This window comes from Diceros bicornis, chromosome 24 (assembly GCF_020826845.1).
Source record: "Diceros bicornis minor isolate mBicDic1 chromosome 24, mDicBic1.mat.cur, whole genome shotgun sequence".
In the NCBI taxonomy this organism is placed as follows: domain Eukaryota; kingdom Metazoa; phylum Chordata; class Mammalia; order Perissodactyla; family Rhinocerotidae; genus Diceros; species Diceros bicornis.
In genome coordinates, this window is record NC_080763.1 from 5192488 (window position 1) to 5206493 (window position 14006).

Below are 14006 nucleotides of genomic sequence, written 5' to 3' on the forward strand. Positions count from 1 at the left end.
ATTCAAGCAATTGCCGAGTGGAAGGGCCAAGGGGCAACCAAGAGGCCCTAAGCAGAGTGAAAACTGAGGAGGAGGTTCTGAAAGAGACTGCACAGCCCACAGTCAGGCAACCAGGGTGGCCCAATCCACCCCCCAGGCTGAAACTGGACAGCGTGACTCCAGCATCCAACCCTGTAGGCGGTGGGTGAGTGGGAGGATGATTTTTCTAGACAAAACCTAGACCAACAAGCCCCACTAGAGCTTCTGATAAGGCATTAGGGAAGCAGGACCACGAGGTGTCTGGTCCCACTGTGTCAAGGGCTGACATCCCCAGTGACTTACTCTAAGTTTTGCTGTGGTCAGCTGCCCTGCCATTTGCTGCCTCTGTTGTCTTCTATTTCTCAGTAATCAGCAGTGCACTGCGGTGACTAACAGTCGCCAAGAAATCAGACTGCTTGGCTTCGTATTCCAGCTGATAAACAAGTGGCAAGCAGTAAGAGATATCGGAGCATACGAGGGAGCCATTTGGTGTAAAACTAATTTGGCCTGACCTTGTTTTTCCAAAAGGGCCAGAGGTGGCCTGTGAACATGCATTGTACATCTGCTTTAAGCATTTACTATGTCACAAAGACAAGAACAAATGCCCTTTAGATAAAGTAACTTCCTCCACATCAGCATTTCCTTAAGGATAAGCCTCTCTGCTTAGGCTAGGGATTGATTGCTGATGTGCTGTGACCACCCAGCTGGAGGTCACAGACCTGCTACCTGCTGTGTTCATCAACTGCTGTGTGAATCACTGTGCCGGCTAGGCAGGCTAGGCAATCTCGTGACTGTTGTAAAAGGGACGTTCCAATCGTGTGATACATGCTCTTTCACGGTATATAACCGCCCTGTACACCACACTTCTTTGGTGCCCTTCTTTCCTTGGGGAAGGGAGGCCCCTGGGCCATATGGTCCTCAAATTTGGCTCATAATAAACTCACCCCAATTTTGATTTATAGATTGGTTACAGATTATTTGCGTTGACACAGCTCTGCCACTTACTAACTGTGTGAACTTAGCCATGTTTTTAAATGTCCCTGCGTTTCTATTTGTTTATCTGTAAAGCACAGTGATAGGACTGACTCCTGGCGTAAAGATGATTAGCTGAGATTGTGGGAGATCAAGATTTGGCCACTCTGAAATATATCTCTTTACCTTGATTGTTTTCTCTGAGGGACATCTGACCTCCCCCACTAACTGCCTAAAGAATTTGACATGGTGGCTCCTTCCTGGAACAGATCTTCTGTCATGATGGCTGTAAAGATAATGTAAGATAGAGGTTACAATAGGAAAGGCACCAAGCCTCTTTTATCAAAAACTCTGTCTCTCCCTGACCACATTATCTATAGATGACCCTGAAAAGAATTGTCTTCCTGCCCTCTGAAGTCCCAGGCCACTACCCGCCCCCAACACGCTCCTCGCCTTTAGCTGCAATACTTAAGCAAGCAGCTTAGATAGAGGGACGAGTTGCTCATTTCTGAGCTTCTCCCATGTATACATGTTGTTAAACTTGGTATTATTTTCTCCTGCTAACCTGTCTTGTTGACTATTTGGCCAGCCATAAAAACCTTAAGGAAAAGGGCAGAGGAGACTCTCCCTCTTCCCCCACAGTTTTGGCAACCACGAAGGGACCCTAACTGACTGGCAAGTTGCCTTCTCTGGCTGGAAGAACTACCTTCTCCCTGGACTACTGCAGATGGTGAGATACGGGAACGCCTGACGAAAGCCGGCAAAAGGTAAGACTTCATACCACGTCAGGCTCCCGGAATCTCTATCTGCGGGGTCCGGTGGAAGCAAGCGGTGAGAATTTTTTTCTCTTTCTAAATTTAGATTAGCAGGAGAAAATATTTGGGAAACTAGTTTCTTGTGCTTTTAGTGACTCTTGGTTTAAATTTGGTAGAGTACTCTTGGTTTTGATCTTGATCCCTTTTCCTCCCAGAGTAGTCTCTGTCTTGTTCTGTGTCCTGAAAAAACTTGGCTTTGTGACCAGTGAAAATCTTCTCCTTGGTCTCCACCATACGGAAGGTGCATTTACCGGGGTGCCCCTTGGTGGCCAGTCGAGAAGACTGGGGTTCCGAACTGTCTCTTTGTCCGGCTGTGCCAAGCTCTCAGGGGAGTTTGTCATAAAGGGCCCAGTCCATAAGGGCTTTTGTCGTCTTAACCTTCGTTGCTTGTTAGTGCTGGAAAAATCCCATTCCAGTATCGCCTGCCCGGTGTCACAGATTAGCGGGTCTGTGACTGGAGGCGTCCCACACTATTGTGGGAGACCGGAGACACCATCCTTACCGCCTGTGCAACAAAGGTCTTTACGTTCTCTGAATATCTTTGGGAGTGAATTCTGTGGATCATGGGGGCTACATCATCTGCGCCCTCACCAGGGACGCCTCTTGCGTCCATGGTAGATTTATTCTAAGCATGGAAAGTTACCTCCGGGTCTTTCCTTAAAAAGGCTTATTGGATCGAGTCACTATTGGAATAAATATACAAATGAAGATCCTACTCATCAATGGCCAGACGACGGATCCTTTGAATTAGAAAAACTTCTAAATTGGGGGAAAAAAATGTTTTGAGAGCTCTCACATAATTATTTAATTGGTACCTAAGAAAAGGCCAGAAAAAGGAAGGGAAAAATTTGACTAGCCTTAAGACCTTGACTCAGGTTACAATTAAATTGAGAGCATGTAAAAGTGTAAGTGTCGATAAGATTATAAAGGTTAGAATGTTTAAGCTAATTTTATATAAAGAGGTTACATCAACTTTGCCTGAGTATGTTTTAAAATGTCTGACTGGGAATGCTTCCCTTGTCCAAAATTAAAAGACCAATAAAAATCTTAATAAAAACAATGTCTAAAGGTATAAGAGGTGATGAAATTTACATGAAATTTTGTACGAAAAACTGATGTTATTTCTATTACAGAACTGGTTAACAAAAATAGTAATTTAAATGATGGCTAATTTTATCTAATGTCTTATGAAGTCTTGTAGGCAATCTAAATAATTATTGGGAATAAGTAACTAAATAGTTGTGAAAAAGATGAATATTGGATGAACTTTAAACAATAATTATGTGTTATGGTGGTTACAGCTTCCAAACCCTTTTTGGTAACTTAAAACTTTAGAGTTTTGCTAAATTTTATGGTAAAAATTCACTGAGTATCATCATTTCCAAATAAGATAAGATATTAGACATTGATTGCTAAATGTACATTTGTCTACTTTTGGCTTTTCATTACAGGAAAACTAAAAGGTGTTTTGGGTCTATTGGTAAACGTGTTTTATTAAAAGATTGTACTATAAAGTAACATATTTCTAGAAATTATAAAGTGTTTATAAATTTTCCAAGCCACAAGATACTAATGTAAAAGAAAGTTTATAATTGTTTACTTAGTTTTTACTTACAAATTAAGGTTTCTAAAGGTTAAAATTTCTAATTAGTATATGTGATTGAAGCTACTAAATATTAAGAAAAATATGTCTGTGTACAAGGAAAGTAAGATGTATAAAAAAGATACAAAGAATGAAAATATTTTGTTTGATTGATTAAGAAAGATAAATTTGTCCTCAAGTATTAGGAGGGAAAAGAAAGACATGGGACAAATTCTGAATGTAAAAAGAAAGTTATAGAAGGTTTGTGAAAGAGAAATTCTGGAAAAGGAGTTTTTCCATGGTCAAGTTGGCTAAGATTGAAATAAATTTAATTAAGTAAATGAGTTTTAATAGCAGAAGTAAGCTGGTGCAAAATTAAAATTTGGTCTTCTGTCTCTTAAAAGGATAATTTGCTTAAACTTGATAAAGAGGTTACAAAAGATTTTTCTTTACCTTTGAGTAAGTCTACCTAAAAGACAGAAAATCTATGTTTTGTTAAAATAATTTCCTGTGTTCAAAAGACTGAGGTCTCTCTATTAAGGCTTTTTGGACTGTTAGTGCTCTGTTTGCATTGACTTGACTGTTTATATTTTTGACAAGCTCCCCCAAAATTCATATCTTAAATAAAAAGTCTTTTTTTTACTTTGGGAATTTTCAAAGGGCCCTAAAACTTCTCAAAGAAATTTGCTCTCTTCCTATAAGGAGAAAGATACTAAACTTATTAGGCTGATTCAGTACGTTAAATTACATAGAAAGCATTGTCAGACAAGTGATGATGTCTGCTTAGGTGGTATTATGTGGGCAAATGTTATTGACATAGGTGTTTTAAAATTGTATAACATTACTGAAATTCTGATCTGTTCTAGTTATCAGTCATAATTCTGGTTATTATTTTAAGGTGTGTATGTCACAAAATTAACGAAATTTCTCTGTCAATTGCCATTTTGAGGTCTTGTTGTTTACAGACTTATTTCTTTGCTCTAATGCTTTTGCAAAATGTTTCAACTTCAGAAAAAATCATGGAAGGGACTCTGACATTTACACTGGAGTACAGGCTTCTGATAAACTTTCTGATCATAAAACTGAACTTGGTAAAAAAAATTACAGAAATCCGATGGAGAAACTGATGACTTCATAAAGCTGCTAACAAAAAGAGTGGGATCAAAAATGGATTACACAGGACTGAATGAACTGATAAGGATGATTATAATTTTTATGATTTTTCATTTAAAGTATTGCTGAATTTTTAATGTTTTGTTTTTTTCAGATTTAAGGAAAACTTTTTCTCTTTTCTCCTGAGCTAGCTATGATTTATAGCAATTTAGTAAATGATACTTTTGTAAGCAAAATTAAAATATTTCTCTTTTTCTCTCTACCTGATCCCTCCAGAATTTAAAAACTCTTAGTGAGTGAGTATTGTTGTTTTCATGGCAATATAGTTATTTGCATAAGTTCAATAAGAATCTGTTCTCCTTATAACAGGACAGAATTGGAAACACTGGTTATATTACCAAGGCTGTGACTAGAACATCATATTTGCGATATAACCATACAGCTTTTGAAGAATGAAGATTAGACTTTATGAAATAAAGCCACGTAGAAATATTGGCCTGGTACCTTGTGTTCCAAGCAGCACTTACCAGGATAAGTAAAGAATGTCACTTATCTGGCAGGCACAAGGAACTTCGAAATATTCTGGGGGAACCTCAGAAGAGAAAAATTCACCCAAATCTGTAGGTATTACAGGCAAAGTCTGATGACAAAATCCTTGGCTTGGCTTTCCTGGCCTTGAGAGGCCTTTGAAGTTCAATGTGAGATTCCTTATAAAAAGTTCCAGCAAAGCAGATTTAAAAGAGCCTATGTGATCAACTGCTATTCTTGCTGTACTTATGTAAATAATTGGGCCAACTTTATTGGAACTAGACTTATTTTGCAAACTAGTTAGTTTTAATTTGGCTATCAATAAAAATGAGGGTGATTTTAGAGAGAAAAATTATATTTCAGTAAAAACTATAGTATACATTTGCAGATATTAGATCCTAGTTTTGTTGTCTTTTGAGGTTTTTGTTTTATATCTGTTGATGGGACTGGGTCCTGATTTCTTCTAGTCTCCTGAAATATCTGGCTACAGATGTCCAAACTAACGTTTTTGATTTTTTCCATCATTTTCATTTGAAATCACTAAAAACTGAACCTGCCCTTTTTCCTAAAACCTTACAAACTGAAGCTGATAGACTTGATATAAACTTAAGAGATTACCCGATGACATCATCAGAGACATTTTAAACTGCAAAAAGACGCTTTGATGCTGACATCTAAAAATCTTCTTAACTGGCTGTCCTCTAAACTCAGAAACTGCTTTACAACTTGCTCCAACCATTAACCTTGTTTTCTTTTGTTTACATAGAAATGCTTCTATTAAATACTTGATTGCTTGCTTCCACAATATAGGCGTAACCTTGAGAGCCCACCTGCATCACCACCTTCCAAAAAGAACTTAATTGAACTGATCTATTATCAGGACTAAGAAATGTGTTCAGTGAGATGAAACAATCTACCAACTCAGCTTCTGGACTATAAAACTTCTTTAGGTTTCAAAAAGACTGTGAAACTTTTAGTTTCAAAGGCGGGACTGTGAGAGATCAAGATTTGGCCGCTCTGAAATATACCTCTTTACCTTGATTGTTTTCTCTGAGGGACATTTGACCTCCCCCACTAACTGCCTAAAGAATTTGACATGGTGGCTCCTTCCTGGAACAGATCTTCTGTCATGATGGCTGTAAAGATAATGTAAGATAGAGGTTACAATAGGAAAGGCACCAAGCCTCTTTTATCAAAAACTCTGTCTCTCCCTGACCACATTATCTATAGATGACCCTGAAAAGAATTGTCTTCCTGCCCTCTGAAGTCCCAGGCCACTACCCGCCCCCAACACGCTCCTCGCCTTTAGCTGCAATACTTAAGCAAGCAGCTTAGATAGAGGGACGAGTTGCTCATTTCTGAGCTTCTCCCATGTATACATGTTGTTAAACTTGGTATTATTTTCTCCTGCTAACCTGTCTTGTTGACTATTTGGCCAGTCATAAGAACCTTAAGGAAAAGGGCAGAGGGAGATTCTCCCTCTTCCCCCACAAGATCATGTAGGTAAAGCCCTTGGCGCAGGGTAGGGGCTCAGTAAATGTTTGCCTGTGGTGATGGTGAGGGTAGAAATAATAGCAGCAGTAGAAGTAACGATGGTGACAAACCAAAAAGCAGTTGTGTACTTGTTTCAGGGATGGGAGAGGAGAAGAGAAGTTGGGAAATGGTGCCCTATAAGCTTGGGACCCAGAGGAGTCTGAGAGGAAGAGCTCCTACTGTGATTAACCTCTGAGCACGTCATCATCCCAGTTGGTTCCCTTAAGCCCGCCCACAGCCCTGGACAGCCTCCCTTCCTTCAGATCTCTGCACTGGAACCATCTCAGTGGATTCTGTTTCCCGCTGGGACCCTGACTGATCCAGTGCCCAGTGACTTGGGAAACTGCTGGTGCCCACAGCCAAGGGGGAGAGTTGGGAGAAGGGGCTAGTTTGAGAACTAGCACAAAGGACTGATGGCAAGACACACAACCACCATCGGGCACTGGATCAGTCAGGGTCCCGGCGGGAAACAGAATCCACTGAGATGGTTCCAGTGCAGAGATCTGAAGGAAGGGAGGCTGTCCAGGGCTGTGGGCGGGCTTAAGGGAACCAACTGGGATGATGACGTGCTCAGAGGTTAATCACAGTAGGAGCTCTTCCTCTCAGACTCCTCTGGGTCCCAAGCTTATAGGGCACCATTTCCCAACTTCTCTTCTCCTCTCCCATCCCTGAAACAAGTACACAACTGCTTTTTGGTTTGTCACCATCGTTACTTCTACTGCTGCTATTATTTCTACCCTCACCATCACCACAGGCAAACATTTACTGAGCCCCTACCCTGCGCCAAGGGCTTTACCTACATGATCTTGTGGGGGAAGAGGGAGAATCTCCCTCTGCCCTTTTCCTTAAGGTTCTTATGACTGGCCAAATAATTAACAAGACAGGTTAGCAGGAGAAAATAATACCAAGTTTAATAACATATATACATGGGAGAAACTCAGAAATGAGCAACTCGTCCCTCTGTCTAAGCTGCTTGCTTAAGTATTGCAGCTAAAGGCGAGGAGCGTGTTGGGGGCGGGTAGTGGCCTGGGACTTCAGAGGGCAGGAAGACAATTCTTTTCAGGGTCATCTATAGATAATGTGGTCAGGGAGAGACAGAGTTTTTGATAAAAGAGGCTTGGTGCCTTTCCTATTGTAACCTCTATCTTACATTATCTTTACAGCCATCATGACAGAAGATCTGTTCCAGGAAGGAGCCACCATGTCAAATTCTTTAGGCAGTTAGTGGGGGAGGTCAAATGTCCCTCAGAGAAAACAATCAAGGTAAAGAGGTATATTTCAGAGCGGCCAAATCTTGATCTCTCACAGTCCCGCCTTTGAAACTAAAAGTTTCACAGTCTTTTTGAAACCTAAAGAAGTTTTATAGTCCAGAAGCTGAGTTGGTAGATTGTTTCATCTCACTGAACACATTTCTTAGTCCTGATAATAGATCAGTTCAATTAAGTTCTTTTTGGAAGGTGGTGATGCAGGTGGGCTCTCAAGGTTACGCCTATATTGTGGAAGCAAGCAATCAAGTATTTAATAGAAGCATTTCTATGTAAACAAAAGAAAACAAGGTTAATGGTTGGAGCAAGTTGTAAAGCAGTTTCTGAGTTTAGAGGACAGCCAGTTAAGAAGATTTTTAGATGTCAGCATCAAAGCGTCTTTTTGCAGTTTAAAATGTCTCTGATGATGTCATCGGGTAATCTCTTAAGTTTATATCAAGTCTATCAGCTTCAGTTTGTAAGGCTTTAGGAAAAAGGGCAGGTTCAGTTTTTAGTGATTTCAAATGAAAATGATGGAAAAAATCAAAAACGTTAGTTTGGACATCTGTAGCCAGATATTTCAGGAGACTAGAAGAAATCAGGACCCAGTCCCATCAACAGATATAAAACAAAAACCTCAAAAGACAACAAAACTAGGATCTAATATCTGCAAATGTATACTATAGTTTTTACTGAAATATAAGTCACACTGGAGTGTGACTTTTAGTCATCCTTAACTGGTTCTTCCCCTCCCTGAGCCCCCAGAAGTCCACACCCCCTGAGACTCTTACCCCACAGAATCCCTCACGTCCTCCCCCTCCTTTCCCTGCCCAGGCTTCTCCTTCCCTTTCAGATCCTTCTTACTGCCCACCTGGGCTATGACAAGAGCATCCTGACCGACTCCCTGCCTCCAGGCTCCTTCTCTGAATTCCTCATTCAGCCTATGATTTGCCACCTGATTCATCTTCCTAAAGCTGGGGCTTTCAAACTTTTTTGGCCATGACTCACAAGAAGAAATATATTTTACTTCACAACTCACAAAGCAATACTGCACTCTGATATTTTTTCATTAATGATCCACGAAATTGACTTTGTGGCCCATTAATACACAGTTTGAAAAGACCACCCCACCATAGTTCTAATTATGTCACTACCCCAGTGAAAGCTTTCAACTGTCCCCTTTGTTGAGTGAATTTAGTACAAGTTGTTTCACCTGGCGGTAAAGCCTTCTAAGGATGACCCCAATTTGTCTGTCTAAACATTTCTCTCCTTACCTCCATTTGTCATTTAAACTCTCTGGGCCTTAGTAGTCTAATATATAGGATGGGAATGAAAATATTTCCCCAGCCTGAAGGGGTTGGAGACAAGATGATCCATTTAGTTTCCTCTACAAGAGCTATGATTCTGGGATTGTAAGTTTTCAATATACAGAAACCAAACATATCTCCTCTCTGGTCTCCCTAACACTCCCATGTCCATGTCTTGGTTCATGTTCCCTTTAGCCATCTTCCTCAATCTCCCTCTATCTCTCATGCTGAAATCCCATCAAATTTCAACAAGAGCAAAGGATACAGGCAGGAAAGGTCAGAACGTACTCAAGGAATGCAATTAGTTCACTAAGGGTGGAGCCACTAAGGTTACACGCCGGTGAGAAGAAAGAGATGGAACTAAAGAGGTGGGCTAGCTAGACCATGGCAAACCGAGAGCCTCAGGCTGGGATTTCATCTGAATTTAGAGGTCACAGGAAATCGTTGATAGTTTCTGAGCAGGTGTGACATGGTCAAAGGTGAGGTTTAAGAAGACTGATTTGGGGACCAGCCCAGTGGCACAGCAGTTAAGTTCACACGTTCCACTTCGGCAGCCGAGGTTCACTGGTTCGGATCCTGGGTGCAGACATACGCACCGCTCATAAAGTCATGCTGAGGCGGAGTCCCACATAGAAGAACTAGAACGACCTACAACTGGGATATACAACTATGTACTGGGGCTTTGGGGAGAAAAAAGAAAAAAAAAACAAAAAAGAGGAACATTGGCAACAGACGTTGGCTCAGCCAATCTTCCTCAAAAAAAAAAAAAGACTAATTTGCCTGGAGCTGGGGACATCAGAGGTTATTTCCATAGTAAAATTGACGTAGCCTGAATGATGTTGGTATCAGGCCAAGCCAGACCAGGGATACATCCTAGAAATCCAGGCAGGCAGCACCAGGGAGGTTGTCTTGGCCACAGATGGGCTGTCCTGGAGAGCAGAAGGAACATCGTGTCCAGGTATAAGGAGTAGACTCGAGCAGAGGGCCAAGAAGGTACCTGCTTCTGCCCGCTCTGGAACATAGTGCAGGGACACAGCTGAGAGCCAGGACTTGGGAGCAAGAGGCCAGTCCTTGAGAGGGCTGGTGAGAGCAAAGCTTCTGGTGGAAAAGAGAAAGAATCACCCTTTACTTAGGTCCTGTATGTGATCGTTTCTCTGCCACGCACTTTCTCACGCTGGTCTATCTGACTCCAGAGTCTGAAGTCTGAATGACACTAAACTGCCGCCAGGGTATCTGAGAACAAGAAGCAAGTTCTCTCTCCTCCTGGGCCCTAGCACGTATTTATGCAGAGTAAGCCTACGTGAATATTTGTTGGATTGAATTGAGAAGGGATTATCCTTCCTATCACCCCACACGTATCACTGCCTGTTGTCTGTCTTCACTGGTGATTCGTGGGCCTTATGCTGTTTAACTGCAAGAGCCTGAACACCAAAGCACTGTGCTGATTATACTGATTCTGTGAATTCATTAACCGAAAGGTATTTCTAGATGAAAGGTCTGAGGTGCAGCTTCAACGACTGATGATGCGTGAACAGCCAAGGGCGAATTGAGCGTTACTGTTCTCCTTCACCCCGGAGGCCTTGGGGAGCAGCGAGAGCTCGACTCAGCTCTGTGGTGAACCGTGAGCTGTACATCGTGAGATTCTTTCCCCTGGTGCAGAGGGGCGAACAGCACTCATGTCTCATCTCACGTGCTCTCTTCCAGGTGTAGCGTAAACATCCTGGGCCCTACCGCCCCAAGCCGCTCAACAGATGGGTGGGGCCGCGCAAGGAGCCGCCTCGTGCGCGGGGAGGGAGCGGAGTCGCGTGCTGCAGCTGCTGGGGTCTGTGCGGGTCCCCCCCGAAGTTCCAGCGGCCCCGAGAGAGGAAGAAGCTGACTGCGGCCTCTGGAGCAGTGCACTCCTGGGGGTAAACAGGGATGTTTGACTGCCAGGAAAAGGGAATAGAACAGTTTCTCTCGGTAAACTTTCCACAAACAGGTATTATTTGGAATCCCTGGCTCCTAGTTATTCAGTCAACACTTACTAAAAGCCCCTCTGCTAGCAGGGAAGCAGAAGAGAGGCAGGCCAATTCTACTTTTGTGGCTTCTAGTGTATTTAAAACAAGTACAAATGGCTAAACAGGATTCAAAAATCATAGTATATTTTAATGTTTGTGTTTTTAAAATTAAAGTTGTACGATGAATATTGTCGTCTTTCCCTCCTGTTAGTAAAACTTTGTGTTTGAATTATAACTTCATTTGCAGATAGCTCAGAAGTCCAAATTTGAGGCTCTTTATGAATATGGGGCCTGGATCTCTTGCCCCCCAACCCTACCCACGGCTCCCTCCTTGTCTGCTATCAGGCCCTGATGCCCAAAGACTGAACCACAGCTCATTATGGCTTTGTCTAATGCCAGACTATCCACTGCTTCTATTCAACCAGAGGCTCCTTTCAACTTCAAATCGAGCCTGGAGCTTTGATCTGCCCGCGGGATGCAAGACTCTGTCCTTGTTCGAAGCAAGTCTCTTGGATTGTGAGAGCCTTTACTGCAAACTCAGCCAATAAACCATGCTACCTGGCTTGGGTTCTATCTATGATTTCCCCACATGCACTAAAATTGTGAGAACTCCTTATTTCTGAATGCTTGGACATGCTCACCTGCTCACCTGTAGCAACAGGAAAGAAAGGGTTTCCCCAGAGAGACTCTTTTGCTTGGGCACGTGACAGATGCCTCTAAGCCCACTGAGCCAGAATAGGAGGTGCTCTGATGTCCAAACACAGAGGCACATGATTTGGTTTCCATTTTAATAACATGAGGAACTGCCAGCACCCTCTTTTAAAAAACAGCCAAAGGGACTTAATCCAAAACACTAACACACCTACTCTACAAGATTTTGGCTTTAGGGAACAACGTTCAGAGAGACCCATTTCTTTGGAATGGGTGAAGCTGCTTCTCCAGCTTTGAGGAGACCCGAGCTGGGGGCTCCTACAAGGGCAAGTGACCTCTGAGTCAAAACCTCATTGGATGTTCGTTACTCAGACCTTTCCTCTAAGAATTTCAAATCTGTTCTGAGAGAATTACGGAGTTAGCACTCAACCCTTAAAATCCCCATGAAGAGCAGGGATTCCACCTCTCCTAGAAGTGGGCAATCCGAGGCCTTGGGGCCTGTTCTGTGTCCTTGGGCGGTTGGTCTGATTCCTGCCTCGGAGTTCACTGACAGTTGAAAATATAAGGAGATGGTGAGGAACGGGGAGTGACGCGGTTAGAGAGAGCTGTCTGAAGAACTCGGTGACCTGGAAGTTACTGATGTGTAAAAGTGCCTACCCTTCAGAAAAAGAAGATAAGCAGATGAGAAAGAGCAGAAGGAATCACATAGAACCTACAATATCATGAAAGGAATAAAAATATTTTTTCATGTCAATCTCATTTTAATTTTAAAGAGGTACAAATATGATGATATAGCTGCCGCTATCGTGTTTTTTGGCAAACAGATTTGTAATTTTGTTTCCTCACAGGCTATGCCAAAGGGAAAACATTAAAAAATTTTTTTAAACCCAAGGGGAAACAAAGACACGAATGGAAGGAACACTTTTTTCCCAGACCTGATCACACTTACATTTGAAAAAGTAGTGCACCTCTAAACATATTTATTTTGGAAAGCTTCTACCCACCAGAGAAATGCTAGAAAGCAGAGTTAGTTACTCTGTGTTTACCTTGGGTGTTACCTCTTAAAAGAAGGGAAAATTGTAAAGGAAGTACCACATGCATGATTAATTACGGAGCTTTGGAAATCCTCATCACACAACTTCTAGTGCGTCCTTCTAGAGGACGTCCTCGCCCCTACTCCCTCCCTCCTGTAATGCTCTTTCCCCATCAGGCAGTGCTCTCTTCCCTCTCCTTACACCGCTGGGGGACGGGCATTCCTGGGCTTCTGTCCTCAGCCCTTTTCTGTCTTCTGTCCGTCCTGGGAGACGGCCTTCACTCTCCAGGCTTCAACAGCACTCTCTCCAATCATAGCTCCAGCTGAATCTCTCCTGCGCTCAGACCCATATTTCATCTCCATCTTTACTCCTGGGTGCCTTGTGGGACTTCAGATCTGAGGATATGCAAAGCAAAACTCATGGTTTTCCCTCCCAACTACTTCTCTGTTCTCTATCACAATCAAGAACATTACTTTCCATTCAAGTACCCACGTGGGAACCCTCCAAGTTATCTGTGACCACACTTCTTTCTTCATTCGGGCATTCTATCTGCTATTGAGTCCTGTTGGTGTCCACCCCTACAATATCTATCCTGATGAGGAATGGCAGATGGGTTTCATCTAATGTATCAACTCCAACTGATTATGTTGGCTGCCTGAAGCACTGGGTTGAGAAGGATTCTGAGGTAGCCTCTGACTTCACCAAGAAAAAGTGCTGTGATCATTTATCAGTTCTGCTTTGGGTGGTGGTACACATGCCAAGTATTTGCCAGCCAGCTCTAAGTCTGCCCTGGTGAACAAATAGAGGTGACTCCTTCCTGTTCCCATGGCCACTGCTCTGGATACTCTCTCAGAACAGTATTACAATAGCCTCTTATGGGTGGCTTCCTTTCTGTCTCTCTCTCTCTCTCCTCCTCCAATTCGTCATTCATCCAGACCTTGCTTTATCCCTCTAAAGCAAAGATCTGTCTAATCATGTGTGTTTCAAAAGGCTCTCTCATGCTAGGATAAAGCATATGGCATTAAAGCCCATTCAGAATCTGACTACAGGGTCAGCCTCGTGGCTTAGCAGTTAAGTGCGTGTGCTCCGCTGCTGGCAGCCCAGGTTCGGATCCTGGGCATGCACCGACACACCGCTTCTCTGGCCGTGCTGAGGCCGAGTCCCACATACAGCAACTAGAAGGATGTACAGCTATGACATACAACTATCTAC

The 14006-nt window shown here is 42.6% G+C and overlaps 1 long non-coding RNA gene across 1 annotated transcript; it reads left to right on the forward strand.

The window, feature by feature from the left end:
• Positions 1-1645: 1645 nt before the first annotated feature.
• On the forward strand, positions 1646-11717 carry LOC131420775 (uncharacterized). The gene is made up of 3 exons (XR_009223677.1): positions 1646-1757; positions 10817-11090; positions 11455-11717. It is a non-coding gene; the product is annotated as an uncharacterized LOC131420775 (long non-coding RNA).
• The last annotated feature ends 2289 nt before the right edge of the window (positions 11718-14006 follow it).